The sequence below is a fragment of the Dermacentor albipictus genome, chromosome 7, assembly GCF_038994185.2.
Source record: "Dermacentor albipictus isolate Rhodes 1998 colony chromosome 7, USDA_Dalb.pri_finalv2, whole genome shotgun sequence".
Classification (NCBI taxonomy): Eukaryota; Metazoa; Arthropoda; class Arachnida; order Ixodida; family Ixodidae; genus Dermacentor; species Dermacentor albipictus.
In genome coordinates this window covers 112,401,804-112,421,952 of record NC_091827.1, presented here as the reverse complement: position 1 = coordinate 112,421,952, position 20,149 = coordinate 112,401,804, and the positions used below count along the sequence as shown (strand labels likewise).

At 48.5% G+C, this 20,149-nt stretch overlaps 1 protein-coding gene across 1 annotated transcript in view; it reads right to left on the bottom strand.

Annotated features, from left to right (window-relative positions):
* LOC135907309 (uncharacterized) overlaps positions 1 to 20,149 on the bottom strand; it is an 88,408-nt gene that overhangs the window by 44,333 nt on the left and 23,926 nt on the right. The window lies entirely within an intron of this gene.

Sequence of the window (20,149 nt, the reverse complement as noted above, 5' to 3'; positions counted from 1 at the left end):
TGGGACACGAAATAGGGTTTTATAACCCCAAGATATAGCGTTATTCGGGACAAGAGACTAGTATCAAGCGATAAAATTGTATAAATTAAGTATTAAATATTCAGCAGCGCTCGTCCATGCGTATGGAACCAGCGCGGCACAAACACAACCAGCGCAGTTTCCAGTGCGAACCAGCGCACTGCAGCGAGAACCAGCGCCTGTACAGCACAAACCAGTGCGCCCCAGCGTCATGGCAGTGGAACCAGCGTCTCTTCCAGTGTGACCCAGCTCTTATCCAGCGTTCTCACTGGTGTTCCAGTGAGTCCCAGCGAGTGCCAGCGTACCCAGTGCGACCCAGCGCCAAAAAGCGCGCTGGTTTCACGCTGGAAGACGCTGGGAGACGCTGGTTTTTGCAATAGGGATGTCACGACTACTTCAAAACTTGGCCTTCTTGCCTCGCGTACCTCCCTAATCTTTCTATGAAATTGAAACGTCAGTATTCACGGGAGACAATGCCAAGCCTTGCGGCACTATGGCAGAAGAGGCAATGTGAACCTAAGTGGGGACACATTGAAACACTGGACTGCCATTGCGTTACTGACTCATCACAAAGGAACTGGTGCTTCTCAGAGCTTTATCAGCGACTTCATCAGAACTGCTTCGCATCATCACTGAGAAGAATCAAGTGAGTGACGCGGCTTTTGTTGAGAAAGGTACAATAGGCATCGATGCTTCTATGTCTGAATTGCAGATAATGTTTCCGGCACATATCGGAATAGATTCCAAGAACATGACTGAGCACACCAATAACGCCTTGTTGAAAGCGCTGTTGCAGCAGCAGACCACGCATTATGGTCTGTGGTCTGGTTAGTTTGCGACGTACTAAAAGCAAAAAAAAAAAAATAAAACACATCTAGAGCAACTAAGCCTGTTAGTTTCGACGAGGCATCCACTGCAGCCAACTTGTGGCTCAGAATTTATAATTCCGCATGCGCGCAAAACCACTGGACGTGACTGGACGACAAAATATGTAACATGCGCCGTTTTTTATCTGGCAATTCCAGAAAATGCTGTGACATGCGCATCGCAAGGCAATGCCGTCATCCATGGCACAAATGGAAAAAATTATTTTCTCTCTACTTTTGAGTGCAATCCGGTATACAGATGGGCGAGGCAATTGTTTTCAGACACTGAGAAGGGCAGACATGGTATATTTTTTTAAGAAAAGGGACGATTACACTACATTTCCGACCCTAATGTACACGACTCCGTAATCCTTCCATTGATAATTGAAGGCAAGACAAAGAAATTTCAAAGAAAGGTTCACGTGCACGATCCAGTCTCCACGAATTAATTATTGTCTGTCCTTAAGTATGTGTCTAACGATTGTATTATTGATGTATTATATATATTAAAAAGGATAGTACTTCATTACTGAGCATTGACGAATATGTCGAAACAAGTAGAATATTTGAATACCGATCCGACCTTCGCAAAAACATGCAAAATGTAGAACTTTTGAAACGAAACCCTTTATTTGCTAAAATTATGGTAAATGGTAAACGTGTTTACTGCCTGGTAAGATACTGGAGCATCGGTAAGCCTGGTAAATCAGGAACTTGTCTGTGTAGGAAGACTATTGATAAAAGCTATGATGAAAAAACTAGTCGGTTGCAATACTGGATAAAAGTAGCAGTTGCATTTCGCGGACATCACCTGAAATCCTATGCTCTTGTTATGCAGGGTGTTGACTTGGTGTTTATTTCGTCTAGACTTGATATGAAGCGATTGAATATGAATGTTTCTTGGAGAGATGAAGCGACCATTGACGGATCATTTAATCCTAATTGGTGTGTAATTGAAAATTCAAATCGAAGAGTGATAAATGCTGATAAGGTACTAACAAGATTTCCAAAAATTATTTGTGTTGAGACGTTTCCACCAGCGGCAGATCTACTTGAGGTACTGTTTAAGTTTTGTGACATCACAGTAGTGCGTATAAAGTCGTAGAGCCTATCCCACGAGAGAAAGGTGCGACTGAAGGCCGAACACCAGCAAATACTACCTTTCGGTACAAGGCCTTCAACATCTGCCTTCGTGTCACCAGTCACCATAGTAGCGAAGGACGACGGCTCATTTCGCCTTTGCACAGATTACCGGCAGACAAACGGGCACACTAATTTGTTTCTTTTTTCTATGCTCCGAGTAAAAGAAACCATGAATGAGACTGGAGGATCAAATTATTTTTGTCTCGGATCGACTTCTGTAAAGGATATTCGCACGTGCCACTACAAGAATGTTAAAAGCAGTAAACGGCTTTTGTAACGTCTTTCGATGTGTACGAGTACGACCGCTTACCTTTCGGTTGGAACAATTCTAGAACTTGGTTTCAAAAAATGATAAATGGCATTCTTGATCAGTTCCTGGGAAAGTTTTGTAGTGCGTACATTTACGACTCCATCATAAACTGAGGTCAAGAGAAGAACGTGAAAACACCTGTCGTGCGTGTAAGAAGCACTCGGCAAGTTAGTTCATCAACAAGAACAAGAGCGAATTCTTTCAGGCAAATTTTCTCTTCCTAGGAAGAGTTTTCGAAGGCAAAACGAAACAAAAGGGGAGTCTGTACAAAGTATAAAGAAGCTCGTCAAACCTTATGACCTGCCCTCTCTCCGTGTTTTCCTTTGACTCGCCGGTCATGTCCGTGCGTTCATAAAGGATTACAATACCATACTAAGCTGACGCTAAAGGATGTGTCATTCAGGTGGAGTGAAGAGTGCGAGAAAACCTTGTTGAATATACATTGTCGGATCCTGTGCTTGTGCTACGCGACTTCAACAAGCCTTTAAAACTGTTCAAGGACGCTACACAATACGGTATAGGGGCCGTTCTATATCAACGAGACAGAAAGGAGCAGCAAGGACGGCAACACAAAGGGAATGGATATTATTCTTGTGCGTTCTCAAAAGCTGAAGAACACTATACCACCAAACAAACCACAAGAATTTCGTACGAAAAGGTAGGCACATACAGAAAGCAACACACCTAAACACGCACCGTAAGTGAATAACCTGCATCTCGCAATATGCCATCTGGCGGACAACTGTAAGATTAAGCAGTGACAAATTAAGAAGAAAAAGTTTCATCATCATCATCATCAGCCTGGTTATGCTCACTGCAAGGCAAAGGCCTCTCCCATAGTTCTCCAACTACCCCGGTCATGTACCGTAGAAAAAGTTTGGCAGGTGTTAAATTGTTGCAACACTAAAAGGCGAACGTCTACTGCACATTTGGCAATACATGAAGGTATACAACCTAGGTTAGACTTCGTTGTAGGACATATTGGTAACGCGTTTTTGTCATACAATCAGAGCTAGACTTGCTGCAAGACATAACGACCCACAATGGAAACTACACGTGGGAAACTAAGCCAACCTCCTCATTATGGCGCAGCGGCATGGGCTTCTTTCGAAGTGGCATACTTACGCGGTCGTCCTGGCGAACCGCAAGAGCATGCCAGCTCCTCCATTGCTCGCCGCCAGCAACCGCCGCCACCATGCTCCTACTGTGACGTCAATGCGCAGAGCGAGCGCACCCGTTTTTTCTGCGCAACAACACTTGGCGGGACGTCATTTGCTAAGTTAAAGATTTGGCAGACATCTTAAACTACCCACGTGAGGGAATGGGAAAGCATTATACCGTTTGTAGACCTCAGTACATCATCAAGGCTCTCATTTTACACGTTCATGACGTGGCGCCACCTCCCCCGGAACTTCACGTGCACAGCTCAACGACGCATGCAGTAGTCAGCAAGGTGGCCGTAACGTGGCGTGTGGGAACATGCGCGAATGAGGCGCGCCTTTCATAAGCCAAAAACGTAGAGCAGCCGTGGCTTCCGGGAAGCGTGCTTGTCTCGCACCTTGGAGGCCGAGTTGGATTCCACCCGGACCGAAATGTCCAAATTTGCGTTTCAAAGCCACTAAGTTACATTGCTTTCTCCTCACAAATGCGATGTCAATCTGAGCATTTTTTGGCATGTTTTTAGTCTTCGCGGCGTCTACAACTTTTCGTCACGGTGCACTTTCGCCAAGGCCACAAACATAGTCACCTAACGCTTTTCCCCTGATAAGCCAGGTGATGTTATGATATGCCAGGTGATAAGCCAGGCGATGCCAAATCGCGCCCGTAGTATAAGTGATTCTGACCTGTCGTCATTAAGGACGCTCCGCTAACACTTCGATGCGTTGCTGCAGGCAAAAACCTGGTTTACATATTTACCACAAGAACTTCAGCAACTTTGTTGAGAAAACTGCAACGTTGGAGTGACTTTTCTTGCCATTTGAACATCTGCTGCTGCAACCAGCTGTAAGCTGAGCCAGTGAAGTTGACAAATCCCCTGGAATATACTGATCGACGCAATATATTCCTAGTGCAAAGGTAAAACAAGTTTCTCGCGTCTCCTTTTTCTCTCCGATGGTCACCCCCAACGCGCGGCGGCGGCGGCAGCAGCCGCAGCGGCAGCAGCAGTGGCGGCGGCGGCAGCGGCAGCGGCAGCAGCAGCAGCAGCGGCATCAGTAGGTAATTTAGTTTAGATTAGCTAGATTAGTTTGCCGAAACATGAGGTGATAGAGAAGAGGCGAAGGTTGTCCGTGTTGATGGCCTTGCCAGCTTTGGGAATGAAAGCGAACAGAGCGGTTTTCCAATCATTGGGGAGTGGCGCCTCCCCGAGCCAGATTGAATAGATGTAATCAAATGAGCACTGGTAGGCCGGGTCGGGTAAGTTAGCGAGTAATTTGACTGTAATTTTGTCCCGACCCGGGGTTGTAACCCGTTTCATTTTCGCCAGGGCTGCCCGCAGATTGTGGAGCTGGAAAGGCTGATCCAGCTCAGCGTTCTCCGAACCTGCATAAGAGGGCACCGGTCCGCAGGGTTATTGCGTAGTACACAAGTATTGGTCCCGTAACTTTTGTGCTAGCTGAGTTGTGTTGCCGTGAAGACTGTGTGTGGCAAGTTGTAGATGTTTATGGGTTTCTATGCGTGTGTGCGTTGGGTCGATAAGGGCGCGGAAGAGCCGCCAGGCATCCCTGCTGGACATCTGCCGTACCGCCGTGCTGCAACGATCCACCCAGTTGGAGTCCGCGAGCTAGGCCGCATACTCGGTCGCCTGCTCGGTGAGTTCGGCAATTCGAGCCTTAAGTTTGCGGTTAGGCTTTTGTCGGCGCCACCGGTGGACGAGGCAATGCCACGCTTGCCAGAGGTGGAGGAGGTGGTTATCCACATCCGATACCGCCTCGGAAAGATGAATTTTGGTTTCCGTGGAGCGAAGGCTAGCAACCAACTGTTGGGACCATGACTGGTAGCCTTGTTTGAGTATATATGTCGCTGTGTTGTAACTTTGCCTAAACTTGGACCAATCTGGGAGTCCAGCCTGTTTTGCGGGTTTTCCTAATGACTTGGTCCAAATTGTAGTGTTTAGGATGCAGTGGTGGCTAGCGAGGGGTTCCTCGGTGTTGACCCAGTTTGCGGGTAAAGGTCAAATCCGGACGCGTACCCTGAGTCACGTATACGCCGATACGCATATACCTTGCCTATACGGATTGGGTGGACGGGATCTGTGAGAAGAGTGAGGCCTAGCGTTCACGCTAGCTGCGCCTACTTGCGTCCCCGTTTCTCTTCACGCTGGTACCCCCAGACTCGACTGGGGGCGTTGAAATCGCCAACAATCGAGAGGGCGTCCCGACCCGCAACTCTTAGCGCACGGCTAAAAAGGTCGGAGAATGATACATTCGGCGACTTGCGTGTGCAGTAGGCATTTAGAATGGGCAATGGTGAGTCCTGCTTGCAAAGGGGTGAGGAGAGTCACCATTACATCGGAAAAGTCAAGGTGGAGGTCTAAATCCACCATATTTGCAATGTAATTTTTATGAACGCACAGACAAGACGAGGGGCCCTGCTGAAACGTCGTGTAGTTTGTTAAGGTGGCGCCCTTTCCTGGCTCTTGAAGGGCCACCACGGCGGGCATATGCTCGCAAGTTGAAAGGAAAAGCCGAAGGTCGGCTCGCTTAGGATGAGACCGTAGTCCTATGCAGTTCCATTCAGTTACAGTGACAGGAGAGGCCAATTTAGATAAGGGGGGATGCCTACACCGAGGTTGTCCCGCCATGTTCGGATTTAGGGTTTAAAGGAGAGAAGGTAGGTGTCCCGCAGCCCGTAACCAGGGGCTGAAATTAAGCTCCTGATAGGGGGAAGCGGTCCTCATCAACTTCGAGAACAATTGTTCGACGCGATGATTTGGAGGGCCGGCCGGGTACATCTTTATGAGGACCAGCCCGGCGATACGTGCGGGGGAGATTCGTGACACATTGGGCAGTCATAGTAGGAAGGGCCACCATGACCTTGGGAATGATGCGTTCCATTGCCGTCCCGATAAGAGTATCGAGTTTGGCTCTAAGAGGGGCTTCAAGATTGGCCACAACGTCGTCCGGCGTCACCGGCGCCGCCGCGTCGCTCTCCGTGGCTTCTGCTAGGTGTGCAGATTGGGGGGGGGGGAGCAGCTGTTTAGCTTCTAAGGCTTCAAGTTTTGCAAGTAGTATCTCGTTTTGGACCACTGTCTGCCCGGTGTCGGTGGTGAACGATGTTAATGAAGATGACAAGCACGTACCCACGATCTTTTTTCGAGGTGGAGGGGGGGCAACCCTAGCTAACCTTTCTATGAAAATGAGGACGCGGGCACCTTTACTAGTTTTAAACATGAATATCGCATATGGTATGCCCTGAAGACACGTAAACCCGCCGTAAAGAAATAAAATAACGTGTATTTCACAGGTATACGGCTGTTACATACACATCTCCGTTGCATGGCAAACAAGAAACCGTATCAAATGGGCTCGCGCAGTAAATAAGTGCAGGAAGAACGCCGCCAGAACAACTAAACAAGCGAGTCTAAAATAAATATTTCTAGTAGCGTTTCTTTAATTAGGTCTGGAAGCAATATACAAATATATATATTTCCCGCACAGTCACACTTCTATTGAATCCCTCGTTTACGGCTATACCAAAAGCTAAAACCGCTCGTATTGTTGCTTGGGAAGGTGCGTACCGGTGCGTGGCTGCCGGTCCCGTAGAACCGCATAATGCGCCGCACGCTATGGTTGTAGACCTACTGTGCCCATCGCAGGAGGTTAGAAAAAAAATCTACATAAACATATCGGAGAAGTTGTTACATCAGGGGGCTCGAGTGATAACTCAAATTCAAAACACACCAAATCTTTCTCTGCTGTACTTGCTTGTTAAATAAGAAGACGTCGGTCCATAAATATTTTCACAAACAATCGGTAACGTTGTTAATTTTTGCTTTCCCTTCCTGTTTGGTTGTTGCCTCGGCTCTCTTCCTTTGAAGATCGCGTTATTTCTGAACTCCTTGCGACTCGTGTTTAAAGTTGTCAATTTGCGCGGAAAGTGCTGTACGAATAAGTAAAAACCAGACCAGGTTACGGGTGCTATTCTTATTGCTTATGGGTTTACGGTTATTGCAGAGTTTGACGATGGACGCTGCTTGGCAGAACCTCATTTTCCACCTTTGCAACCCATATCGCGGGTATATACTTCCGAGGATCTGCCAGCGTGACGGTGAGCCGTCACTCGAAGAAGAAATGAGGCAAAAGGAAAACTTAAACGCAGCTTGCCTTTTTTCCCTCCGCAACTCGTTCCAAGAGCGTACAGATCAGCTTACTGGGAACTGAATCCTTTTACTGGTCTTTGGATGAGTCTAAACAAAGAACGGTGAACTATGGAAGGAACAGGCAGGCGCGTGACCGTAGCAACAGCTGGTGACAACTCAATCCATCTCGAGTTAATCGCGCGGGCACTGATCTATGAGAAAAGAAAACTGGCGTTCACACCCCAGGAGATGCCGTTAACTACAGCCATACAAAAAGAGGGAAAGAAGGAGTAAAATGTTGACCTCCGAATAGCTATGAAGTCTCAAGCTTGATTTGGCAGTGCTTAAGGAGTGTGTGTGAGGAGTGGGGGCGTGGACGGGGAGGGGAAGGTGTGCCGCTTAATTTCGGAGAGGGGGGGGGGGGGGGCTCGAGCCTCTCTATTGAGTACATGCCTGGAATATGATAACGAGAATTTATCGGCATCCCCTTTGAAACAAACAGTTGACAGTCATCTAGCCTGCTAATGATGACGATTATTATTCTTTATTGGAATCCGCATTGAAACGCAGCGGGCCCTAGCCTAGACAGCTTGATTATACAGGAACACAATATGCTGTATATTTTAGCGAACACCTTTAAAAATGCCTGTCGCAGAAACCACAATTTTACTACATGGGCTGGTATACCCGTAGACAGGGGCGTAGCCAGGGGGGGGGGGCTTATGGGGCTTCAGCCCCCCCCCCGAAATTTTTTCGCGCTGTCCATGCACCGCCGACCAAAGCGACCCCCCGGCGCCGGAAATCACTCTGGATTTCGTCTAGAATGTCTTTTTCACGCTCGAAAAGACATTTAACCGCGAAGATTGCAAAATCGGGCTGGATTTCGTGGCAACGCCCATACACCGGGAGTCACATAACGCCAAGCAGTCCCATCCGAGCACAAAGTTTCAAGGGCGTTTTGATGGTGAGCGGGCTCGCCGCGACATCTCACTGAGGCCACGGAATGTATGGAGCGCATGGATATCAATTGCGAAACTTTATGGGTATAAATCTCATAAGCTCTTCATGTGAAAGGTGCATTGACATTTCAAAAGTTGTGCTTTAGATTTTCAATTGTGGAACTTTGTGGGTTTAATGTTGTTATAAACATTTGGCGCCAAAGGTCTATTGACTTTTCTAAAGTCTTACATCGGAACATACAACGAGACAAGCCAAATCAACACACTAGCAGACGAGTTGACAAAGCAGGCAGCGAGGTTCAATGAGACGAAGCGTTGGGGTGGTTCATTTGTGCCTCATGTCACATAAAAACATATCAACATTTTTTTTAACCTACGCCAGAACATCCATGTCAAGACACTAAAGCCAGCCAAACTAACTACGTTCTTATTTATTTTTTCTACTATGACTTCTATTCGCGAGGACACATTGAGCCTCTTCAATTTTTTTTTGGTTCTCGCTACCCTACCCGCGGGCTGCCAGAGCCAGCCAGAGCGCAAACGCTTTTCTCGTATGGCCCCGACCACCGTGCGGCGCACTTCGGTGCGCGTTCGGTTTGCTCTGGCCGAGTGGATTTTCACCGGACAGGGTTTTGGACTCTTTCTGGCTAGCAGACGAGAAAAAAAAAAGAATGGTCGCTCGCCGCCATCACTGTGGAGACTCCAAGGATTGCACCGCATTCCTTGAGCGGAACCTTTCCGGAAAGTCTTGTTTCGCCGCTGTAGGATACTGAGTAGTATGCGTATGGTTCTCAGTGGTCCAAGCGTCTCATGATTTCTTCGGTATTCCTTCCGCAGCCCCATTAGGTGCCCGAAGCAGGCATTAGATTCTGGCCAACATACTTTCCTATGCGTTTTTTTATTCATTTTGGTGCCTCCGCCTCACAGAAAAAAAAATACGTTGTTGCGGCGCAGCGAATTGTCGCATGGTGAAAGTTCGATTTTGATACTTCTTTTGCGGAAAGTAATGGGCGACGGGACGCTTCAGTTGCCGGATACGTTTATTATATTATTGCGAAAGCAATTATATGGACACTCCAGGCGCATTCCTGCCATCACCCTCATGTTTCAAGGGTGATAACATCGTGACCACGCGCTGCATGCTGTATGTGCGAGTGAAAGCGTAGGAGGGGAGGTGGAATGGGTGAGCCGAGGATGGTGGCTCAGTCTTGTGTGCGCAAAGGAGAAAAGCAGGGAGCAAGCGCGGCGCCTTCCGACGCGCGCAATACATCGGGGGGAGTGGATGGAATGGGGGCGGAATCTAGGATTGTGTGAATCTATGATTGTGCAATATGTTTATTTGCCTTGTTTGACGCATTATATACAGTTACTTCTTCTTACATACATAGACTCATTGGAGACTTATACGTATGCCTAAATATCTTGTTGCAAGGTTTTGTGTATACATGCAGTGAACTTTGTTTCCAGTGACACTTTTTTGTCCTTTATCAAGCCGTATTTTCGCATTTGCATATCCCATTGTATCTTTGCATTTCTAATGTACGAGGGCGAGTCAAATGAAAGTGAACCTACCCTAACCGCGCAATAATGGTTCGGTTCATTATCTGCGAGGCATGCACGCAGGAGAACGGCATGTCTCATTTACAAAAGTGACACGCAGGTGTGAAGTTAAATGTTCTTTAATGCTCTCATACGCTGGGTTGAATATGGTTGCGTCACATAATGGACACTTCAAAAGTTGAACAGCTCGGTGCCGCGAATTTTTCGACAGCTGAAGGTGTTTCCAAAACAGAAATTAATCACTATATGACTGCCGTGTACGTTGAACACTGCATTTCATTGACCACTGTGAAGCGTTGGAGCAAACGGTTCAAAGGACGTGCAAAGACATTGCAAGACCGGGCCAAAACCATCGTGCAATCACCTTCCACACAATTTCAAAGTTTCATGAGCTGCTGAAACAAGAACGGAGGACAAGCATCGATGAACGGGCAGATCGTCTGAACATCAGTCACGGTTCGGTTCACGCCATAATTCATGAGCTTCTCGGTTATCGGCTCTTTGGTGCGCAATGGATCCCCAAGATTTTTATCCATCGCGAGAAGACGGAGAAGTTTCGCGCTGCCTTGACTCATCTGATCGGGTATCACAATGAGCATGACGACTTCTTGTTTGCAACTGTGATCGGGGAAGAACCTTGGTGCTACTACTATGAGCCTGAAACACGACGGCAAAGCTTACAGTGGAAACATTCGAATTCACCACGCCCAAAGAACGTAAAGGCCATCATTTCCCCTGGAAAGGTATTGTTGACTTTTTTTTCGATCGACAGGGTCCATTACTGATAGAATTTGCTAACTCTTGAGAGGCTATCAATTGTTTCCGACATTGTGAAACGCCAGAACGGCAGCGTGTCGCAATCAAGAACGAACAACGTGGAAAATTGACGAATTGGGTCATCTTGTTCCACGACGATGCCTGTCCCCACGCTGCTTATGTGGGTAATACAAAACTGGCAAAGTTCAAGTGGGAAACGCTGCAACATCCGCCATACAGCTCAGACCTGTCACCTTGCGACTTCTACATTTTGGGGCAACCGAAAAAACAGCTCAAGGGAACCAGATACAGACTTTTTGAAGCAGCAACCCAAGGAGTTTTATAAGACGGGAATCACGCAACTCGTTAGTCAATAGGACAAATGTCTAAATTCTCATGAAGACTACTTTTAAATAAAGTACCCCGTTCTTGGCTCATTCATTTGACTTGCCCTCATATATCTTGCAGAACTGCTGCTTTTTATACGTGCTCTCTGTCGCGACTATAACTTCGGTGTAATTACTCACGATACACGACAAGGGACAGCTACTCCTGCGTAATACATTGGAACAAACGACAGCGTCATTGAGATTTTTCACTGGACATTGCATATATACAAGAATGGAAGCACGGTTCTTGAATGACAAAGTTTCATTAACATATTTGTCCTCAACTTGTTCAGTTCATTGCCTTTTAATTTTTCATATCAGCGGCATGCACTGCTTTCCTGGTTTTGAACTGATATAGTTATAAAGTTCGTGTGATATTTTCTTTACTTAATAATTAGACAAAAACCATGGAAGCATTGACGTCAGTTATGTTGGGCACAATTTTCGGCACATACGAGTACAATATTTTATGAGAAAATGCATATTTTACTTGTACTTACAGTGCGTAGCTTTCAAGAATTTCTTTGCAGCATCTTTGGCAATGACAATGCAGTTATTATTCATGTATTTGATCCCTGGATAAATTCTTTAGGAGGAAGCTTTAGCTGCAATCGGACGCGGCCTATTGAAATACTTGTAAAACGCAGGAACGCTTTTCTGAGACAATCTTGCTAATCGCTTTTATTGAAATTGGTTGCATTTGAGAGAGAAAGGTAAATCCTAGTGTCTGTTGGAAACAGAACTTCGATTTAGGGCCTGAATTTTGTTTAAAATATTTTGGAAAATTCGAAAGTTTGAAAAAATAGAAGCACGACGTTTACAAACTAATAGATATATGCATGAAGAACAGATATTGTGGTTCTGTAAACGACATTTATTATAACAGTCAAAGCGCACAAGTTTGCTGTGTCAATTTGTATCTTACGTGAATTGGTTACGTTGTGTACAAGGGTTCTGCAAAATCCGTATTTCCACAATACTCAATTTTTTTGAGATTCATGTGTAACATATCTATTTTGTCCGCTGTAGATGTACTATTAGGTGCAATTCACAGAATTGTGATATCATTTTTCATTGTTGAGTCACGGAGTACTAAACTTGATAGTTTAGTTTTCTGAAAATGTTCAATTTTGGCCAATTTTTAATAAATAATTGACCACCTAGATGAAAAATTCGAAGCCAGTAGTCACTAGAATTAAACTTTTTCTTTTAAATGTAACAAACCTCCTCAAATTTGGTGAAGTGGTTGCAGGGAAAAACGAATTCCCCTTCTACATGTACTTAAATAGGAGCACCTGAGCTAAAGCTTCCTTTTAAGGAGGAGGCTGAGCTGCAACGTGCAGTTATATATAGACCGTTTTTTCGTAGGCGCCGCCATATTGTGAGTGCAGTGGCGCCGCCTATGAGCAGCGCCATAATGGCTTGGGTGAAAGCGGTCTTTTGCATGGCAGGTATACGCTCGGCGGCAGGTTCTGGCACTTGTTTTCGCCGTCGTGCGGCCTGTTTAGTATTACGTGTGTCTTCTACGTGGTAAACGGTTCTGTGAGACGTGCTGAAGTGGTTTGAGGCGTCACGGCCGGAATTTATGCTGGCGTTGAGGTGGACGGAACGCGCAGCACGATGTGTGCGCGCATATTCGAGTCCACAATCAGCCTCGGAGAATAATTGTGTAGTTCTGAATGTTCCAGTTGTGGTGAAGAGGAAGACGAAGAAGGCGCTCTTGTTGCGGCTGTGCGCGTGATCAGCGTTCGCCTACTGCCAGTGCTACCAGTCTGTGCCTAGTGCCTCATAATAAATCATCTTATTACATTTGGTGGAAGGTGCTCCACTCCCCGACCTCGCCCTGGAACTTCGCAGCCGAACTTTAACATCTGCTCCAGCCGCTACTATGACCGACGCTCCCAACAATCCACTTGGCGCATCTGCCGCTCCTGTCATGTGCGGCGCCATGCAACGGCAGCGGGACCCTCCTGTTTTTAGCGGATCAGGTGAGACTGACGTAGAAGACTGGCTCTCTACCTACGAGCGCGTCAGTGAACACAACAAGTGGGATGACCCGACGAAGCTCCGTAGCGTCATCTTCTATCTTGCTGACGTTGCGAACCTCTGGTTCCACAATCACGAACGCGAACTGCAAACCTGGTCCGCTTTCAAAACTGCATTCGCGGAAGACTTCGGTCACCCAGCCTTGCGAAAACTCCGTGCAGAACAACGCCTCCGCCAGCGCGCTCAACAGCCCGGCGAGACTTATACAAGTTACATAGAGGATGTCGTTGATATTTGCGCCCGCGTCGATTCCACCATGACAGAAGAGGACAAGGTGAAGCACATCCTCAAGGGCATCGAGGACGACGCATTTCAAATGCTCCTGGCGCGGAACCCTACTTCTGTGGCAGCTGTCGTCACTCTTTGCCAGAGCTTCGATGAGCTGCGTCGACAAAGGGTCCTTGCGCGCAGCGCTCTCGCACCTGGCGACTCTCTCTCGGGCCTCACACTTCGCTCGAACACCACGCCAGCAGCATCGCTCTCTCTTGAGATTAAGGATTTCATTCGTGAGGAGGTGGCACGCCAATTGTCTATGCTGCCTCTCAATGATGGACCTCCCCAGCCTCACACATCTCTGGCTGCTCCCATTAGGCGGGCCATTCGCGAGGAACTTGCCGAGTCGCTACCTTCAGTTCAACCCTGCCCTTACGTGGCTGCACCTCTGACCTATGCCGAAGTCGCCGCGCGACCTGCACCGCCGGCGTTCTCGTTTCCGGCGCCAATGCGACTTCAAGCTGCACCTCCTCCCGCGTCGCTTCCCGCTCCATCTCGACGCCCAGTTCAGACCCCTTGGCGCACACGCGACAACCGACCCATATGCTTCGCTTGCGGTGTCGCCGGCCACGTTGCGCACTTCTGCCATCGTCGCATGCCACCTGGTAACGCTACTATCGCACCGCCTGGATATGCCTATTCTCATGACACCACCGGGCATGCGGTTCTTCCCGACCACGAGTTTTCGCCGCCTCCTCGACGCCCTGTCGGCACCCATCGTTCGCCATCACCACGTCGTCGCTCACTTTCCCCCTTACGTCGCCGCCAGTCACCTAGCGAGGGAAACTAGTTGCTGCAGTTCCGCAGGCACGAACTGCAAGCTTCGCGACTTCTACAAGGCCTGCACAGTCGCCACACAATTTATTGGACGTTTTGGTCGAAGGAACCGCCGCAATTGCGCTTATTGATACTGGGGCTGCAGTTTCTGTTATCGACGAAAAGCTTTGTCGCAGCCTCCATAAGGTCACAACGCCGTTGTCTGGTATGCTTCTAAGCACCGCGACTGCGCAGCATATAGCCCCGCTCGCTCAATGTACTGCCAGGGTGGTCATCGACGGCATTGTCTATGTTGTTGAGTTTCTCGTGTTGTCATCATGTTCGCATGACATTATCCTCGGCTGGGACTTCTTGTCTCATCATCGTGCCATCATGGACTGTGCCCGGGCCGAAGTAGCGCTTTTCCCGCTTGCCGATGCCCCGCTGCCTGACCCTTCTGAACAGAAAGCCTCCAAGCTCACTATTGTGTCCGATACGGACATACCACCCGACATGTGTGTGCTTGTGCCCGTCTCTTGCTCTACCGTGCCAGACGCTACAGTACTTTTTACACCATCGCCGATTTTTCTACGTCGCAAGGCCCTACCTCTCCCATTTGCCGTCCTCACCACTGCGTCTGGATTATCCTCAATGCTTGTCTGTAACCCGTCTCACTACCATGTGACGTTACTGTGCGGCGAATCACTCGGTCGTGTTCAGCCCCTTGACCCGCTTCACATTCTCGATGTTTCCGACGACACGCCTGTTATGAACTCGACGCCCTCACTTCTCCCGTGCCATGCACATCATCATCATCATCGTCGTCAGACGTTCTTGAATCTGTCGTAGACGCCGATCTGCCGCCTCCATATCGCCAGCAAGTCTTCGCGCTTCTTCAGAATTTTCGCTCGTCGTTTTACTGTGACCAACTATCTCTGGGGCGTACGGCAACCGTCACTCACAGCGTACACTCTGGTTCCCATCCTCCTTTACGCCAGCGACCATACCGCGTGTCGGCAGCCGAGCGAAAGATCATTAACGAGCAGGTCGACGACATGCTGCACCGTGGCGTCATTCGCCCTTCCCACAGTCCTTGGGCGTCTCCTGTAGTATTAGTACGCGAGAAGGACGGGTCAATACGCTTCTGTGTGGATTACCGTCGACTCAATAAGATCACTCGTAAAGATGTCTATCCGCTGCCTCGGATTGATGACGCCCTCGACTCCTTGCAAGGCGCGGAGTACTTCTCATCTTTGGATCTTCGCTCCGGCTATTGGCAAGTGCCCATGGCAGATGATGACTGTGAGAAGACAGCTTTCATCACGCCCGATGGCTTGTACGAATTTACCGTAATGCCATTCGGGCTCTGCAACGCGCCCGCAACTTTCGAGCGCATGATGGACACCATCCTTCCCAACTTCAAGTGGAAAACATGTCTGTGCTACCTTGATGACATCGCGCTGTTTGCGCCAGATTTCCCGACGCACCTAGTTCGCTTGCGTGAGATACTGACCTGCCTCACCTCTGCTGGCCTCCAACTTAACATCAAAAAGTGCCGTTTTGCTGCTCGCAAGTTAACAATATTGGGTCACGTTGTATCGAAGGACGGCGTGCTTCCTGACCCAGCCAAGCTTCGCGCGGTCGCAGAGTTTCCGACGCCCACTACTCTTAAGGCACTCCGCAGCTTTATAGGGCTCTGCTCTTACTTTCGGCGTTTTGTGCGCAATTTCGCGACTATCATCGCACCACTGACCAATTTGCTTACCGCTACTAACGGCATCTCCGCGTGGTCAACTTCCTGTGACGAAGCCTTCCAGCAACTACGTCGCCTACTTACTTCGCCACCGATTCTTCGACACTACGATCCCACAGCGCCTACAGAGGTACATACGGACGCCAGCGGTATCGGACCGGAAAGACGGCTATGACGAGTCCGTCGTCGCGTATGCGAGCCGCACCTTAAAGATGGCAGAAGCCAACTACTCAGTAACAGAAAAGGAGTGCTTGGCCATTATTTGGGCGCTCGTCAAATTTCGTCCATACCTATATGGTCGCCCTTTTGACATTGTCACCGACCACCATTCACTTTGCTGGCTGTCCTCGTTGAAGGATCCGTCAGGTCGCCTAGGGCGATGGGCACTCCGCTTACAAGAATATGATATCCGCGTAGTTTACCGATCGGGCAGAAAGCACTCTGACGACGATGCGCTTTCTCGATCGCCGCTACCTTGTGATGTGGCTTCAGTGTCTCCGCTCTTCGCATCCATGTCAGCCTTCAACGTCGCTGATATGCCGGACGAGCAGCGTAAAGATCCCCTGCCTTCAACTATGCTGAGTTTCCTCCACGACCCATCCGCCACACCCTCTTCTCGAACACTTCGTCGCCAAGCCACTCACTTTACTGTCCGCGACAACGTTCTTTACCGATGAAATTATTTGCCTGATGGTCGCAAATGGCTCCTGGTGATACCACGACACATGCGTTCTGACATATGCGCTTATTTTCATGCTGCTCCTCATAATGGTCACGCCGGTGTTCTGAAAACGTATACTCGGCTAAGGCAGCGTTTCTACTGGCACGGCATGTATCACTTCGTGCGCCAGTACGTACGCGCTTGCACGGCGTGCCAACGGCGGAAAATCCACAGCGCCCACCTGGTGAGCTACAGCCGCTGCCCTGCCCGGCTCGGCCCTTCGATCGCGTCGGCATAGATCTGTACGGGCCACTTCCCTGCAGTTCCTCGGGTAACCGATGGATAATTGTAGGTGTCGACCACTTGACGCGCTACGCCGAGACTGCCGCACTCCCGGCAGCCTCTGCGCGCGAAGTTGCGTTCTTCATCTTGCGGAACTTCGTTCTTCGACATGGCGCACCACGCGAACTGCTCAGCGACACGGGACGTGTCTTCTTGTCCGAAGTCATCCAAGCCCTTCTCGCTGCATGCAGCATCGTTCACCGCAAGCCTACAGCCTACCACCCGCAAACGAACGGCTTGACAGAGAGGTTCAACCGCACACTCGGTGACATGTTGACTATGTACGTCGCCTCGGATCACAGTAACTGGGACACTGTTTTGCCGTTCGTCACGTATGCCTATAATACGGCCACACAAGCTACCACTGGCTTTTCGCCCTTTTTTCTGCTGTATGGACGAGAGCCCTCGTGTACTATGGACACAATGCTCCCATACCGACCCGACGCTTCCGAATGCACGCCTGTGTCTGAAGCCGCCAAATACGCCGAGGACTGTAGGCAGCTCGCGCGAGCCCTTACGACCGCTGCTCAAGGTCGTCAAAAGCTGCGCCGTGACAGTGACGCGCTTACACCAGTTTTCCCGACTGGTTCCCTTGTTTGGTTGTGGGTCCCGCCTCACAGCCCTGGCCTTTCGACCAAACTCCTTGCACGCTATGATGGCCCCTACCGCGTCATAGACCGTACCTCCGCTGTCACCTATGTTGTAGAACCTGTGACACCTTCACCCGACCATAGGCATCGCGGGCGTGACACGGTTCATGTCAACCGACTTAAGCCGTACTATGACCCCCTCATCCTACCTACGCCGTAAGTCGCCAGGATGGCTCCTCTTCTCTCCCGGGGCAATTGTGGTGAAGAGGAAGACGAAGAAGGCGCTCTTGTTGCGGCTGTGCGCGTGATCAGCGTTTGTCTACTGCCAGTGCTACCAGACTGTGCCTAGTGCCTCATAATAAATCATCTTATTACACAGTCATAATGTGACCTTATTGCAGTATTGTCCTCTATTTCTAAGCTGCGGTTTAGGAGCCATGAAACAGCGTGAACGTGGGTACCGTTCTGCTACGATAGGAGCTGTGATGTTATACTTTGACAAGCGTTCAGACTGTTCGTTGCAGGTTACATTGCCTAACTACTTGGTTCGATGGATGAGGTTTCCGCCCCTGAATAAAATAGTTTTGACAGGTGATAGCAGCATACGTTACTGTCTGAATTACGCTTGTCCAGCAAAGGGACTGTTTACGAACTGCGCGAGCGTCCTAAGCAGTTGTAGGTGCTGGATTACATATGTTTTTGTTCTATATACCGCTTGGTCCAAGCATACCGCATCAGCGGTTATATATTTATAAACGTTGTGCGGAGCGACTATGCGAGGCCCTGTTGCGGTGTTAGCCCGTTTTCTCTTGCGTTTTATAGAAAGAGGATGATAACCGAATTTCTTTTTCGGTTGTGTTCGTTCCGTTCTCTACGACGCACTGACACGTATTACGGAAATTTTGTCCACAAAAATAAGCATCGCATTCTTTTTATGCGATCCCTCATATATTATGGCTGTATGCAGGCCAAAAAGCAATGCTGAAGCGCACAGCTTACATATGTACCGTGCTGGATCACCAACCACAGTGATCGCTGTGTTGAGCAGCGCCATCGGCCTCATGCAGGAAGGCTAGCGTAGACATATGGTAATTTCAAGCCTACTAGACTTGAAATGCGCGAGAACGATGCCGGTTCATCACAAATATTTGATTGCGCCTGCCGTTTAGATGTTTCGCGGTTGCCTTAGGTTGGCCGTGCACGAGCATGCGCTCTTATGCTTTATGTTTTACTCCCTATGCCAAGCGATCAGATATTGAGCAGATTTACCATTTAATGCTGCTAATAAAGAGACATCGGTTTTCTTTGCCGCGTTAAAACCGATATAAGCAAAATAGTTCACAACACATACACACACCGCGACTGATAATGTGCGTACACCGCGGCTGATAAAACGCGTCGCATTTTCGCGCCCCCAAAAGATATTTCCGCCTATTGTAGTTGCCGATGCACCGAAAGGCTTCCCTGACGACCTTATATGAACGGACACGGTGTAAATTTCACAGAGTACGATCTAAAACATCAAGAAATCGTTCCGCAGCACGCGACAGCAATACTTTCAATACTTTCAAGCTGCGCCGCGCCGGATCGCCCAAGCCAGAGAGGAGGAAAGGCTCTCCGCGCACCCTATGCTCCTCGCCCGATGAAACGGTCTATATATATATATATAGGTTGGGCCAGTGGCGTAGCCCCCCCCCCCCCCCGAACAAAATTTCTGGCTACGCCACTGCCCGTAGAGGTGGACGTTACTTGCACAACCAATTTAAATGCAAAATCTACTAGTTAGCAAAATATAGTGAATTCAGTTTCAAACTAATTGCCTCATGTCCCACATTGCAATTTACTAATGAAATGCTAGCCAGGAAACACATAGGGCGGATACACTTGGAATTAATTCTCAGGATGACGTCAATTTCGAATTGTGAATTGTGGAGAAGTGCATTCACGTTCCACTTCTTTTTGTGTCTCAAAGCACAAATGACGTTTCGTTAAGAAAGTCAGCCGAACGAAAGCGCATTTGTACCGCAAGTTTGACGGCATGTATCCCATAAATGGTTCCATCCACATAGTTATTTTCAGCTGGATATGCTTTGCGCTCTCACCCGCTAAAATTTGTAAATTGGTATATGCGCTATAAAAATGGAGATATGCGGTTACGTGCCATAACCACGATCTGATTATGAAGAGAGACGTAGTGGGGGAATCCGGAAATTGGGACCACCTGGGGTTCCTTATCGTACACCTAAATCTTAGTACACGTGTGTATTCTCCTTTTGCACCCCATCAAAATGCCGCCTCCGTGTCCGGGATTCCATCCCGCGATCTCGTGCTCTGCAGCCCAACATGCCCTATCAGGTAATTAGTTAAACACTTCATTATAACTGTTTTGTGAACTAGTCGACTATGCATATCACTTTTTATTGCGATA